This window comes from Hyla sarda, chromosome 5 (assembly GCF_029499605.1).
Source record: "Hyla sarda isolate aHylSar1 chromosome 5, aHylSar1.hap1, whole genome shotgun sequence".
NCBI lineage: Eukaryota > Metazoa > Chordata > Amphibia > Anura > Hylidae > Hyla > Hyla sarda.
In genome coordinates this window covers 362,172,306-362,188,171 of record NC_079193.1, presented here as the reverse complement: position 1 = coordinate 362,188,171, position 15,866 = coordinate 362,172,306, and the positions used below count along the sequence as shown (strand labels likewise).

Sequence of the window (15,866 nt, the reverse complement as noted above, 5' to 3'; positions counted from 1 at the left end):
CCTTAAAAGACGCAAAATGGACTAAACCGGATGATGCGTTTGACATATGGTTTGCAATGTTAAGTCAATGCATACGGTTTGCTATACGGTTCCGTACGGTTTTTAATTTGAAACCGTTTACGGGAACTGTATAGCAAAAAAGTGGTGTGCATGCACCCAAATAAAAGAGGAAATTTTGACGTGACAATCCAGCAAACCGGGCCCCAAAAGGGACAAAGCTCAAGCAAGTCCACCCAAAAGTCAACAATCGGAGGCATTTATAAATAGGATCATACAGGCCCAAAACCAGTTGTCATTTTTTTTTTTCCATGAGTAATAACAGAGGAACAGTACAGTGCAGAGTCCAAAGGACATAGGGGGAGATTTATAGAAATCTGTCCAGAGGAAAAGTTGCTGAGTTGCCCATAGCAACCAGTCATAGCACTACTTTCACTTTCCATAGGCCTTTTCGAAAATGAAAGCAGGATCTGATTGGTTGCTATGGGCAACTCAGCAACTTTTCCTCTGGACTGGTATTGATAAATCTCCCTCATATTCTCGAGAAATGTTATTATTTATAATTATTTATCATTTATAATTATTATTATAATTATTTTTGCTAAAAAGAGACCTTTCAGGAGAGCGGTAACACATCATACGTTTGTCCACCTGTTGCGGGCGTTGTTGTCCTAACTCTACACATTGCTGCCGGTGACACTTTCTTGGCCTAAAGTTGTTGTTTTATTTCTTTCCAGATGCTGAAGTCATTTACCGTTGCTGACGTCTAGATCTGTAGGACATAAACCATGGATCCTGTTGCATTTATGACCGGCAATAAGCGGCCATCAGCAGAATGTCCTTTCCCGGGAGACCCTTTGAAGTTCTGACCCTTCTTTATTGAGAAGATAATCTCTAGGTTGAGTACATCACATGGGTCCGTGCTGGACAGATGAGGCGTTGTGTCTCCTTTTAAAGACCCCCTAATTGGTGTATGCAATGGTTCATGGGGAAAAAAATATGCCAAGTTGCTCTCATCCAGAAAGAAGGGGTTGGGCAAATATATCATTAGAAGACATGACCTTGTGAGATGTCGTAGTGGTGAGGGTTTTTTTTGTGATTTTTTGGGGCATTTTGGATTTCATTTGGGCAATCCTTTTGAATGTTCGATGAATGTTCTTCCAAGCTGAGCGTCCATGCACACGGGGGGATAGGGAGAGATAGCTCTTGGCTGAATGAGTGTTTATCTAACAATTATTGTATGTTTTAAGTCAATTTAAAGGCATCAATTTAACTTATCGCCACAGGAGGCAATGGAGAGCTCTGCACGGACACTAGAGGAGGTGAGCTTTGTCCTGACAATAAAGGCGGAGATCTCTGTCTGGACACTAGAGGAGAAGAGCTCTGTCTGGATACTAGAGGAGGAGAGCTTCATTCAGACACTAGAGGAGGATAGCTCTGTTAGAATACTAGAGGAGGATAGCTCTGTCTGGACACTAGAGGAGGAGAGCTCTGCCTGAACACTAGATGAGGAAAGCTTCGTCCGGACACTAGAGGAGGATAGCTCGGTCTGGACACTGGAGGAGGGTCGCTCTGTCTGGACAGTAAGGGAGGAGAGCTCGGCCTGGACACTAGAGGCAGTGGGGAGCTCTGTCTGGACACTAGAGGAGGAGAGCTCCGTACAGACACTAGATGAGGATAGCTCTGTCTGGAGACTAAAGGAGGAGATCTCCGTCCGGACACTAGAGGAGGAGATCTCCGTCCGGACCCTAGAGGAGGAGATATCCGTCTGGACACTAGAGGGGAAGAGCTCTGTCTGGACACTAGAGATGGAGAGGATAAGTACCTAATCTTCGCTGGGGCCCCGTGCTATCTCCAGAATGGGACCCCGGCTCTCTCAGTGAGGAACGCATGTCGTCTACCGGTAGTCGTGATGGTGCCCGAGTGCTGTATTCAGGTCTCTTCCGCACTCCCATAGAAATGAATGGAGCCTGTGCCATCTGCAGCACAGCACACTCCTCACTGGGAGCTGGGGTCCCTTTCTGGAGATCACAGGGTCTCAGCTGTCAGACACCCCACGATCAGCTACTTATCCTCCATCCTGTGGATAGAGGATAAGTTTATTTTGGCTGGAATTCTCCTCTGAGTTAAGATGTAGTTTTCCATTTACGGACAGATTAGCTTCAACCTTTTTGTCCCCATTAGCGCACCATAGAATTCTTGAAAGGAAAAACATATGCGTAAGAAATTGCAATTTGCAGGATCTTGTAAACCCAATAAGATGGTCTGGAGGGGTGGGGGTTACCCACCAAGGACTTATCAATGGTTGGATGCCCAACATGCATAGAAAAATGAAGCATCAGGTAGCACCACTCCTGACCAGGTTAGGAACAATCTAAGTCACTTGAATAGGAGTAGCCCAAAAACAAGGACCCAGAGAAGGGCAAAAAACAAACCAGCAACTACCATTGTAGTGAAAAAGACCCCTTAGGATGGCTTTGTGGCCCTTCCCCATGGGTCATATGAACATGTATAGGGCCCAATGTGAGCCATTATATACTATTAAAAGAAGGGAACAAATAAGTCATAAGAATACAGATACAGAGGACCCTTACATTATTTGTAATATTGCCCTTCTTTCTGTTTTACTCTTGGATGAACATCACTTTTACTAGAATTGATTTCTAATAAGAAATACACCGAGGATAACCTCGGGGAATACATGAAAGTACAACCAGACTGGCAGAGCCGGTTGGAATATTGCAGATAAGTAATAGCCAAGGGGAATGGTGTTTCCTTCAGGATGTTACATTTCCACCTTTCTGTGATTCCTATCAGTGATTTGTGTCATTAGAGTTGACAAAAAATACAGATACATACTGGAAGAGCCGGTCAGACAGTCTGAGCCGGTCAGACAGTCGGTCTAGTGAGTACCTTACAATTACTGTATCTAAGATGATGGAACCTGATGATGGACCAGAAGTGGAGCCAAGGGTGACATAGCCCCACACTGGTTATTTAAAGGGGTACTCCGCTGCTCAGCGTTTGAAACAAATTGTTCCAAACGCTGGAGCCGGTGCCGGGAGCTCGTGACGTCATAACCCCACCCCCTCATGATGTCACACCCCGCCCCCCTCAATGCAAGTCTATGGGAGGGAGCGTGACGGCCGTCACGCCCCCTCCCATAGACTTGCATTGAGGGGGCGGGGCGGGACATCGTGAGGGGGCCGGGTTATGACGTCACAAGCTCCCGGCTCCAGCATTCGGAACAGTTTGTTCCAAACGCTGAGCAGCGGAGTACCCCTTTAACATCTTCACTCTACAAGTAAGAACAACAACGAATGTCACAGCCCTGCCCTTTTTCATTATCATCATGATTTGTAATGTCATCTCAAAAGAGTATCTGGGACTCTGGTTTATACAGTGGTCACTCAAGTTACAATATTAATCGGTTCCAGGGCGACCATTGTATGTAGAGACCATAACTCTATGGAAACCTGGTAATTGGTTCTGAAGCCACCAAAATGTCGTCCAAAAATAGGAAAAAGTGAGGATTAAAGAAAAATAAGTAGATAACTAATAGAGATAAAGCAAATTCTGCCATATAAAAGTAATAAAGATCTGCTGGGAGCTGTAATCACTGTCTATGTAGAGGACAGGAGCTTCTTCAGGGTCCTGTACAGTACACAGTGTCCTAAAAAAGTAACATGGAGCCGCCCTCACCTGGTGTCCAAAGGAGCAGCTAACCCTGGTACAGGTAAAGAGTACAGAACATGTAATACCTCCCTGTACTGTAGGGGGCACTACCAGACACCAGTCAGTGCATACACTTCAGTAATACAGGGGTTTTTACCAGTGAAATGTCCATTCTGATTGGTCACATCTTCCGGCCATTGACATGTTTCACAGATCTGGACTGTAATTAGCATTGTATGTTGAATCTGGGTTCAAGTTACAATGGTTCCAGAAAAGACCATTGTTTGTTGAAACTATTGTAAGTTGGGGGATCACTGTACAGTTTTATAAACTTAGGATAGGCCATTAGATTGGTGGGGGTCCAACTAGCCTTGTCCTTCTGGTTCTGCCCCATCCTGCTCTTGGATTCTTACCTTCTTCTTCTAGACCCAGCTCCTTCTGACCATGCTCCAGTTTCCATCCAATCCCATCCGAATACATTTCTGTCCTGTGTCCATGTTCCATGTCTGGCCTCTGTAGCCCTGTTCCTCTCTCCCCATCTGTTTTTCCTAAAGCTGTTCCATGCTTTGTGTTTGGTCTTCTTGCCCCATCATGTCCAGCTGCCAACTGATGGCCATTCTGGAGGACCCAGATTTGGGGATTCTACTGGTAAGGTCCACACCTTGTGAGGTTATGTATGAACACATAGGTTCTCTTATATAGGGAACAATAATTGGACATTAATGAACATTCAATTGTCAGATAATCACCCCATGTAAGGTAAGAATAGTAGGCCCATTATGATATTACTATCACTTACCTTTTTACACACCCCTCTTAATACTTATCCAAGAGGAAATCCGCAAAGAAACCAAATGTAATACATTTTGTCTTCTACAAATTGTATTTTTTTTTTTTTTTTTAATTTTTTAATATTTTTTGAGAATTAAATTTTTTTTTAAGAGACCCCCTGCTATATCTGGTAAAATTGTTAATGGGGTATTCCCGGAAAAACAGAAAAAAACATTATATATATATATATATATATATATATATATATATATATATATATATATATATATATATATATATATATATAATCTGGCTCCAGAAAGTTAAACAGATTTGTAAATTACTTCTATTAAAAAATCTTAATCCTTCCAATAATTATCAGCTGCTGAAGTTGATTTGTTCTTTTCTGTCTGGCAACAGTGCTCTCTGCTGACATCTCTGCTCGTCTCAGGAACTGCACAGAGTTGAAGAGGTTTGCTATGGGGATTTGCTCCTACTCTGGAAAGTTCCCGAGACAGGTGTCATCAGAGAGCACTTAGACAGAAAAGAACAACTCGACTTCAGCAGCTCATAAGTACTGAAAGGATTAAGATTTTTTAACAGAAGTAATTTACAAATCTGTTTCACTTTCTGAAGCCAGTTGATATATATAAAAAAGTTTTTTTCCTGCATAACCCCTTTAAAGACGGAGATGCCCTTTAAAGGTGTACTCCACCAAAATACATCTTATCCCATAAGGATAGGGGATAAGATGTCCGAAGGATAAGGGACAAGATGTCTGATCAAGGGGGTCCCGCCGTAGGGCATGCCCCCTCCATTCATGTCTGTGGGAGGGGGCGTGATGGCTACCACGTAGCTGTCACGCCTCCTCCCATAGACATGAATGGAGGGGGCGTGCGGGCTGTAGTTGCCAGTCATCCGGCGTGCAGTGGAGTTCACTCCGTGCACGGATGACTAGGGTGCCATGCCGGAGATCGCGGGGGTCCCCTTTGGATAGGGGATAAGATGTCTGATACCGGGGTCCCGCCGTTGGGTGTCCGTTCGTGATGTCACGCCATGCCCCCTCCATTCATGTCTATGAGAGGGGGCATGAAGGCTGTAGTTGCCAGTGATCCGGCATGCAGTGGAGTTCACTACATGCACGGATGACTAGGGTGCCATGCCGGAGATCGCGGGGGTCCCCTTTGGATAGGGGATAATATGTCTGATCGCCGGGGTCCCACCATTGGGTGTCCGTTCATGATATCACGCCATGCCCCCTCCATTCATGTCTATGGGAGGGGGCATGAAGGCTGTAGTTGCCAGTGATCCGGCATGCAGTGGAGTTCACTACAAGCACGGATGACTAGGGTGCCGCGCCGGAGATCGCGGGGGTCCCCTTTGGATAGGGGATAAGATGTTTTTCGGTGGAGTACCCCTTTAAATAACATTTCTCATTTCTTTTGTATCACCTAATAGTGAACGTCACTTTTCACATTCCAGCCTGAATCGTCTCTAGATGAGAGCGGTAAATACAAGGTATATAAGAATGGAGATGAGCGGGATCAGGGATAACGACCTTGTAATGTAACAGGGTAAAGACTCTGCACAAAGGAATATTGGATACATTGTAGCGGTCGTCTCCCACTCCTTTCACAGGGCTCCTCATTTATTACTTCCTCTCATTGATCTGAGATCCATCTGTTTAAGGCATTTCATGTCCAGTTGCTTGATAGTCGGGAGAAGCTCTTGTGTATTCTCTCTTGACTTCAGCCGGATTTTCTCAAAAGCTTCTCCGTCTTTCGTAACCAGACTAAAATTGTTTTTTTTTTCACTGGAAACAGATGAATATAGCTCAGTAAATAATAATATTGAAGAAATTGTTGCCTCATCCTCCTTCTGCTTTCATACAGATTTACCTTTTAGTTACTCAACACTTTGGAAACCAGAACAATTTTCTGACTTAAAGGGGTACTCCGGTGGAAAGTAAATGACTTCTATTAAAAAAATCTTTACCCTTCCAGGACTTTTTAGCAGCTGTATGCTACAGAGGAAATTCTTTTATTTTTGAATTTCTTTTTTGTCTTGTCCACAGTGCTCTCTGCTGACACCTGGTGCCCGTATCAGGAACTGTCCAGAGCAGGAGAAAATCCCCATAGCAAACCTATGCTGCTCTGAACAGTTCCTGATACGAGCATCAGGTGTCAGCAGAGAGCACTGTGGATGTTACGCCGAGCGCTCCGGGTCCCCGTTCCTCCCCGGAGCGCTCGCCTCATCCTTGTTGCTGCAGCGCCCCGGTCAGATCCACTGACCGGGTGCGCTGCGGTTCCGCCTCCAGCCGGGATGCGATTCGCGATGCGGGTGGCGCCCGCTCGCGATGCGCACCCCGGTCCCCGTACCTGACTCGCTCTCCGTCGGTCCTGTCCCGGCGCGCGCGGCCCCGCTCCCTAGGGCGCGCGCGCGCCGGGTCTCTGCTATTTAAAGGGCCAGTGCACCTATGATGGTGCCTGGTCCAATCTCCCAATTACCAATTAGTGTGATCACCTGTGCACTTCCCTATATCACCTCACTTCCCCTGCACTCCCTGGCCGGATCTTGTTGCACTTGTGCCTAGTGAAAGCGTTCCCTTGTCTGTTCCTAGTCCGTGTTCCTGACCTCCTGCCGTTGCCCCTGACTACGATCCTTGTACCGCGCCTATCTTCAGCATCTTCAGCAGCCAGAGAGGTGTGCCGTTGCTAGTGGATACGACCTGGTCACTACCGCCGCAGCAAGACCATCCCGCTTTGCGGCGGGCTCTGGAGAAAACCTGTAGTGGCTTAGAACCGGTCCACTAGCGCGGTCCTCGCCATCCCTCTCTGGCACAGAGGATCCACTACCTGCCAGCCGGCACCGGGACAGTAGATCCGGCCATGGATCCCGCTGAAGTTCCTCTGCCAGTTGTCGCTGACCTCACCACGGTGGCCGCCCAGCAAGCCCGACAGATCGCCCTTCTAACCCGTCAGCTGTCGGAAATGTCCACCATTTCGCACCAACTTCAGTCGCAACTTCTCCAGCAATCTTCTCCTCCGCCAGCTCCTGCACCTCCTCCGCAGCGAGTGGCCACTCCTAGCCTCCGCCTGTCCTTGCCGGACAAATTTAATGGGGACTCTAAGTATTGCCGTGGCTTTCTTTCGCAATGTTCCCAGCACTTGGAGATGATGCCGGACCAGTTTCCTACTGAAAGGTCTAAGGTGGCTTTCGTGTTCTGCCTTCTGTCTGGAAAAGCCCTGTCATGGGCCGCACCGCTCTGGGACCGCAATGACCCCGTCACTGCCTCTGTACACTCCTTCTTCTCGGAAATTCGAAGTGTCTTTGAGGAACCTGCCCGAGCTTCTTCAGCCGAGATTGCCCTGCTGAACCTGGCCCAGGGTGTTTCTTCCGTTGGCGAGTACGCCATTCAGTTCCGTACTCTTGCTTACGAGTTGTCCTGGAATAGTGAGGTTCTCTGCGCGACCTTTAAAAAAGGCCTATCCAGCAACATTAAAGATGTTCTGGCCGCACGAGAGACTCCTGCTGACCTACATGAACTCATTCATCTTGCCACTCGCATTGACATGCGTTCTTCCGGATGGCGTCTGGAGCTCCGCCTGGATATGGACTTTGTTCGCACGAAGCGTTTTTTCTCCCCGGCTCCTCTCTCCTCTGGTCCTCTGCAATCTGTTCCTGTGCTTCCCGCCGCGGAGGCTATGCAAGTTGACCGGTCTCGCTTGACACCTCAAGAGAGGACACGACGCCGCATGGAGAATCTCTGCCTGTACTGTGCTAGTACCGAACACTTCCTGAAGGATTGTCCTATCCATCCTCCCCGCCTGGAAAGACGTACGCTGACTCCGCACAAAGGTGACACAGTTCTTGATGTCAACTCTGCTTCTCCACGCCTTACTGTGCCTGTGCGGATATCTGCCTCTACCTTCTCCTTCTCTACTATGCTCGTCTTGGATTCCGGATCTGCAGGAAAAATTTTTTTGGCCTCTCTTATCAACAGGTTCTACGTTCCTGTGACCAGTCTCGCCAGACCCCTCTACATCTATTGTTTTTACAATAAAAGATTGGACTGTCTCATGCGTTTTCACACAGAACCCCTCCTAATGTGCATCGGACCTCATCACGGAAAAATTGAGTTTTTTTTCCTCCGGTTCTTTGGCCCCAAGAAGAGGGGGAGACCCAAGGGGGGGGGTACTGTTACGCCGAGCGCTCCGGGTCCCCGTTCCTCCCCGGAGCGCTCGCCTCATCCTTGTTGCTGCAGCGCCCCGGTCAGATCCACTGACCGGGTGCGCTGCGGTTCCGCCTCCAGCCGGGATGCGATTCGCGATGCGGGTGGCGCCCGCTCGCGATGCGCACCCCGGTCCCCGTACCTGACTCGCTCTCCGTCGGTCCTGTCCCGGCGCGCGCGGCCCCGCTCCCTAGGGCGCGCGCGCGCCGGGTCTCTGCTATTTAAAGGGCCAGTGCACCTATGATGGTGCCTGGTCCAATCTCCCAATTACCAATTAGTGTGATCACCTGTGCACTTCCCTATATCACCTCACTTCCCCTGCACTCCCTGGCCGGATCTTGTTGCACTTGTGCCTAGTGAAAGCGTTCCCTTGTCTGTTCCTAGTCCGTGTTCCTGACCTCCTGCCGTTGCCCCTGACTACGATCCTTGCCGCCTGCCCCCGACCTTCTGCTACGTCCGACCTTGCTTCTGCCTACTCCCTTGTACCGCGCCTATCTTCAGCATCTTCAGCAGCCAGAGAGGTGTGCCGTTGCTAGTGGATACGACCTGGTCACTACCGCCGCAGCAAGACCATCCCGCTTTGCGGCGGGCTCTGGAGAAAACCTGTAGTGGCTTAGAACCGGTCCACTAGCGCGGTCCTCGCCATCCCTCTCTGGCACAGAGGATCCACTACCTGCCAGCCGGCACCGGGACAGTGGACAAGACAATAAATTAATAAAAAAAGAAAAGAATTTCCTCTGTAGGATACAGCTGCTAAAAATTACTGAAAGGGTAAAGATTTTTTTTTAATAGACATCATTTACAAATCTGTTTAACTTTCTGGCAACAGTTTATTTAAAAAATAAAATAAAATTTCCACCGGAGTATCCCTTTAATTTGTAATATGGTAACATATGCCTGCAGGATCAGACTACGCAGGACTAGCTTGTAGTCTGTTACCATGGAGACATATATGCCTGCTCAGGGACTTTGAACCTATTTAACCTCTAAATTAAGTTTTTCAATTTTTCATATTTCCCTCCTCACATTCTAAGGGCTCATACACACTACAGAATCTCCACACGGCGCTAGGGCCGCTCGGAAATGCGCCATCTCCATAGACCGCAATGCAATTCCGAGCACACTGCGACAAAAGAATGAACATGCTCATTCTTCTGAGTCTGATGTCTGGAATTTCTGCAATGAAACATCCGCAGCGGAAATTTCGTAGTATGAATGTCGCAGCAGATTCCTGTTGAGAACAATGGGAGGCTGCTGCACCGTATTTTTCACATGGAATTTCGTCTGGAAAATCTGTAGTGTGAATAAGTCCTAAATGTCAGATAAGGATTTGTGTTTTGTGGGAACAATTTCTCATTTTTAATGACATTCTTCATTTTGGGAAAAATAATTGTGGGGTAGAGTTGAAAAAACAATAGCAATTTTATATCTGTAAAGAGATAGATAGACACAATGGCCATCATTTACTAAGCTAAAACCCACTAGTTGTGTTGGGGTTTTCCAAGTGTTTTTGCTGCACAGTGTCTGAGACATGTCTGAGATAGAGATGTCCCGAACAGTTCGCCGGCGAATAGTTCCCGGCGAACATAGCTTGTTCGCATTCGTCGCGGTGGGCGAACATATGGGATGTTCGATCCGCCCCCTATTCGTCATCATTGAGTAAACTTTGACCCTGTACCTCACAGTCAGCAGACACATTACAGCCAATCAGCAGCAGACCCTCCCTCCCAGACCCTCCCACCTCCGTGACGGCATCCATTTTAGATTAATTCTGAAGCAGCATTCTTAGTGAGAGGAGGGACAGTATAGCTGATGCTGATTTAATAGGGAAATCGATAGCTTGGCGAGTGTATTCAGTGTCCACTACAGTCCTGAAGGACTCATCTGATCTCTGCTGTATGGAAAGCACCCCCAAAAAGCCCTTTTTAGGGCTAGAACATCAGTCTGCATTCCCCCCCCTGTGTAATCTAATTGCATTTGCCTGCCTGGCAGCGTGTGTCAGGCTCTCAGCGTATACTGTGCCCACTTGCCCAGTGCCACCGCTCATATCTGGTGTCACAATACCTTGCATTAAAAAAAACAGCACTTTTATTTTACTGTGAAATAATAGCAGTCAGTTTCCTTCACACGTGTGCCCCAAATTTGCAGTAGGAGGACCGACCAAGCATCTTTTTCCATCATCCGGTTCCTAAAATCGAGACAATATACACGTCCCCTGATAGGGGACGTAACAGGGATTAAACTGATAGGAATAGTACTACTTAACACAACGCAGAGAGAGGAGTCTGAAGAAGAGGAGTCAGAGGAGGAAGGTGGCTTTGAGGAGGTGGAAGACCAAACACAGCAGGCGTCCCAGGGGGCTTGTTGTCACCTTTCGGGGACCCTTGGTGTTGTACATGGCTGGGTGGAGGAAGAGACCTTCAATGCCATCAGTGAGGACAAGGAACGGGACATGGCTAGCTTGGCATCCAACCTTGTGCAAATGGACTGTTTGCGGTTGTTTGCGGTGCGCTAAACGGGGAGTTTTGTCTGTCACTGTGAAGCGGGCGTAACCCTTACACTACCTGATCAATACAACATCATACCTGAAGTTTTAAAGCATGTTATTCCAAACAATTTAGGAATGTGAGGTGAGTTATGCCCTTTATGGATTAAAACCAGACTCTGCATCAATTATGTAATTTTCCATGGGAGTTTTGCCATGGATCCCCCTCCAGCACGCCACAGTCCAGGTGTTAGTCCCCTTGAAACAACTTTTCCATCACTATTGTGGCCAGAAAGAGTCCCTGTGGGTTTTAAAATTCGCCTGCCTATTGAAGTCTATGGCGGTTCGCCCGTTCGCGAACATTTGTGGAAATTCACATTCGCCATTCGCGAACTGAAAAGTTTATGTTCGCCACATCTCTAGTCTGAGACACTGCGACAGGAAAATCCAACTAACCCGACATTGCATTGTGTAAAGCCGAAAAAGGGGCAGTATCTGTCGCAAAAGGGGTGTGGTCGGCCCAAAAAAGGAGCGTGGTTTCACAGCCCGACCTACCGTATTTATCGGCGTATAACACGCACTTTTTAGGCTAAAATTTTTAGCCTAAAGTCTATGTGCGTGTTATACGCCGATACACCCCCAGGAAAGGCAGGGTGAAAGAGGCCGTCGCTGCCCGCTTCTCTCCCCCTGCCTTTACTGGGGTCTAGAGCGCTGCTGCCGACCCTTCTCTCCCCCTGACTATCGCTGCCGGAGCCCCATTGCCGGCGCCGATAGCCAGGGGGAGAGAAGCGGCGCCGACAGCCAGGGGGAGAGAAAGGGCAGCCATTGCCGGCGCCGCTGCCCCATTGCCTCCCCCCCATCCCCGGTGGCCTCCGGCGTGCGTCCCCGGCGTCGTTGCTATGCGCTGCACGGCGCGGCGCATGATGTCAGTGCGCCGCGCCGTGCATAGCAACGACGCAGGGGACGCGCGCCGGAGGCCTGCAGCAATGGGTGCCGCTGCCCCTTCTCTCCCCCTGGCTGTCGGCGCCGCTTCTCTCCCCCTGGCTATCGGCACCGGCACCGATAGTCAGGGGGACAGAACGGGCAGCGGCGCCGATAGCCAGGGGGAGAGAAGGGTCGGCAGCAGCGCTCTAGACCCCAGGAAAGGCAGGGGGAGAGAAGCAGGCAGCGACGGCCTCTCTCCCCCTGCCTTTCCTGGGGGTGTATCGGAGTATACACACGCACACACGCACCCTCATTTTACCATGGATATTTGGGTAAAAAACTTTTTTTACCCAAATATCCTTGGTAAAATGAGAGTGCGTGTTATAGGCCGGTGCGTGGTATACCCCGATAAATACGGTATTTATTTTTGAATTCACAGAAAATCCTGTGAATAAATGACTGGAAATTTCCACCTAGAAAAAGCTGCTCAGAAAATGTTCCGGACTTGTAAATCTGTAAATCCCCATAGTAAATAGAGAGGAATCCTACAAGTCTGAAGAAACATTTCACACTAGTAAAAACCCTACAAATGAGGCCCTTTTTTTTCTGTTTTTCTTTTTTTTCTGGGGGCATTGGGTAGTCTTTTTTTTTTCCTATACGGCGTTTACTGTGCAGGATAAATAACATCATATTCTAATAAAGGTGATACCAATTATGGGTACTTTTTTGGGGAGTTTTTTTTTAATTTAAAAGATTGAAAAAAGAAAGGAGTGATTGTTATTTACAAGATTGAAAAAGGGGGGGGAGTTATAAAAAATTGTATTAATTATTTATTATACATTTATTTATTTTTATTATTTATTTATTTTAGTATTTATTTATTATTATTTGTTGTTCTCTTTTTTTATTTCTGTATATATTTATTTATACATCTGTTTATTATTTTTTTATTTATTTATTACTTATTTATTTATTTATTATTTCCCCCTGGAAACCAGTCTATGTAATCATCAAACTTTACATTTTTATTTATTTATTTAGTATAAATGTATTTATTTTTTATTATTTATTTATTTTATTATTCATTTATTATTATTTGTTGTTGTTTTTTTTTTTACATTTCTTTATATATTTATATATCTGTTTATTATGTTTTTTTTATTTATTACTTATTTATTTTATTATTTATTTATTTTAATATTTATTTATTATTATTTGTTGTTTTTTTATATATATTTGTTTATACATTTATATATTTGTTTATACGTCTGTTTATTATTTTTTATTTATTTATTACTTATTTATTTATTATTTCCCCCTGGAAACCAGTCTATGTAATCATCAACATTTTAATTTTTATTTGTTATTTATTTATTTATTTAGAATAAATGTATTTATTTTTTATTATTTATTTATTTTATTATTTATTTATTATTATTTGTTGTTGTTTTTTCTACATTTCTTTATATATTAATTTATACATCTGTTTATTATAAATTTTTTATTTATTACTTATTTATTTATTTTATTATTTATTTATTTATTTTTATCATTTATTTATTTCACTATTTATTTATTATGTGTTGTTTATATATATATATATATATATATATATATATATATATATATATATTTGTTTATACATTTATTATATTATTTGTTATTTCTTTATATATTTGTTTATACGTCAGTTTATTATTATTTTTTATTTATTACTTAGTTATTTATTAGTTCCCCCTGGAAACCCGTCTATGTAATCATCACTTGATTGCATAGTACACTGCAATGCAAATATATTGCAGTGTACTGTCTTTTTTTTTTTTTTTTATCCGGTTATACTATGACATCCTACCTATGGCAGGCTGTAGTAGAAAACTTTTTGTGGCAGCTGCATTTAGTTCTTTCTGTAGGCAGAAAGATAATTTATTTATTATTATTTATTTATTATTATTAGTTGTTTTTGTATATATATTTGTTTATACATTCATTATATTATCTGTTATTTCTTTATATATTTGTTTATACGTCTGTTTATTATTATTTTTTATTTATTACTTATTTATTTATTAGTTTCCCCATGGAAACCAGTCTATGTAATCATCACTTGATTGCATAGTACACTGCAATGCAAATATATTGCAGTGTACTGTCATTTTATATTTTTTTTCCGGTTATACTATGACATCCTACCTATGGCAGGCTGTAGTAGAAAACTTTTTGTGGCAGCTGCATTTAGTTCTTTCTGTAGGCAGCACCCACGGCATATGGCAGCGTTTTCCAAGCAGGGTGCCTCTGGCCGTTGCAAAACTACAACTCCCGGCATGCCCGGACAGCCGAAGGCTGTCCGGGCATGCTGGGGGTTGTAGTTTTGCAACGGCCAGAGGCACCCTGCTTGAGAAGAGCAGCCATATGGAGTGGGCTCGACTGTATGTCACCAAGGGTTTGCAAGGGTGCAATGGTTGCAAAAGTATTCATACCCTCTACATAAATGTGTCAATTTATTGTATTTTTTTCTGCCTTAGGTCTGGATAAAATCTTAAAAAGATCTGCGTTTGGCCCTTGTAACCTTGCAGGGTATCACAGATTAGCAGAATGTTTAGTTCCCTTTGATGTGGTCTGACTGCAGGGAGATGTCAGAGGTTTAGGATAAGGTACAGGTCTCGATGAAGATGATGAAGTATAGTAATGGGAGAACAAGAGGTGAAGAATGAAATGGCTCTGTCATGGTCACCTGTGAGGCTGAAGAATGCCGCTGTCAGTTTTGGGGCTGAGGGGCGATTTGCGCACTTGATGTGAGTTTTGTCCATACGTCTCCCTGCAGCGCAACAGGACACATTCTTTCTCGCTTTATTTAAGGAAGCCATACCCCAGCCTCTTCTGTGGTCCGATGACCATTATCCACTTGAAGATTACACGTACTACCCCCCCCCCCCCACATGGACACCTTGTCCCCCAAGGCCAATCTCATGTTTCATGTAAAAAAAAAAAAAAAAAAAAAGTAAACGTTGTATCAACATCCAATCTCATTGTCAATATCATTGTGTCATCCAGAGGCGGATTTTTTGCCAGAAAATTTGTGGCAGACATTCCGCACACAGCGGGCACCGGCAGAACATATCGGTGCTAGGACTGCAGCCATTAGAGTCCAGGAGCATCTATACCTTCGGCAGGGCCAGATTAAGGCTACCTGGAAGATGGAGCACTTCATTATGTTGCCCCCCCCCCCCCGACAGTTCCCCCACATTACATTAGGTGCAGTATAGTTCCCCCACATTAGGTGCAGTATAGTTCCCCACATTAGGTGCAGTATAGTTCCCCACATTAGGTGCAGTATAGTTCCCCACATTAGGTGAAGTACAGTTCCCCCACATTAGGTGCAGTATAGTTCCCCCACATTAGGGGCAGTACAGTTCCCCCACATTAGGTGCAGTATAGTTCCCCCACATTAGGTGCAGTATAGTTCCCCCACATTAGGTGCAGTATAGTTCCCCCACATTAGGTGCAGTATAGTTCCCCCACATTAGGTGCAGTATAGTTCCCCCACATTAGGTGCAGTACAGTTCCCCCACATTAGGTGCAGTATAATGTTCCCCCACATTAGGTGCAGTATAGTTCCCCCACATTAGGTGCAGTATAGTTCCCCCACATTAACTCCCGGCGGCCCCTGCGTTTTTAAAGTTAACGTGGGGGCCGCCGCAAAGAGGTAACCGCCGGGACATTCTTGTGTCTTGAAATGATTTTTCGGGACACAGGGATGTCCCGAGTGTGACGGGAGCCTCCTAC

The 15,866-nt window shown here is 45.4% G+C and overlaps 1 long non-coding RNA gene across 1 annotated transcript; it reads left to right on the top strand.

Annotated features, from left to right (window-relative positions):
- Positions 1-451: 451 nt before the first annotated feature.
- LOC130274430 (uncharacterized) lies at positions 452-15,031 on the top strand. The gene is made up of 3 exons (XR_008844375.1): positions 452-512; positions 735-895; positions 14,606-15,031. It is a non-coding gene; the product is annotated as an uncharacterized LOC130274430 (long non-coding RNA).
- The last annotated feature ends 835 nt before the right edge of the window (positions 15,032-15,866 follow it).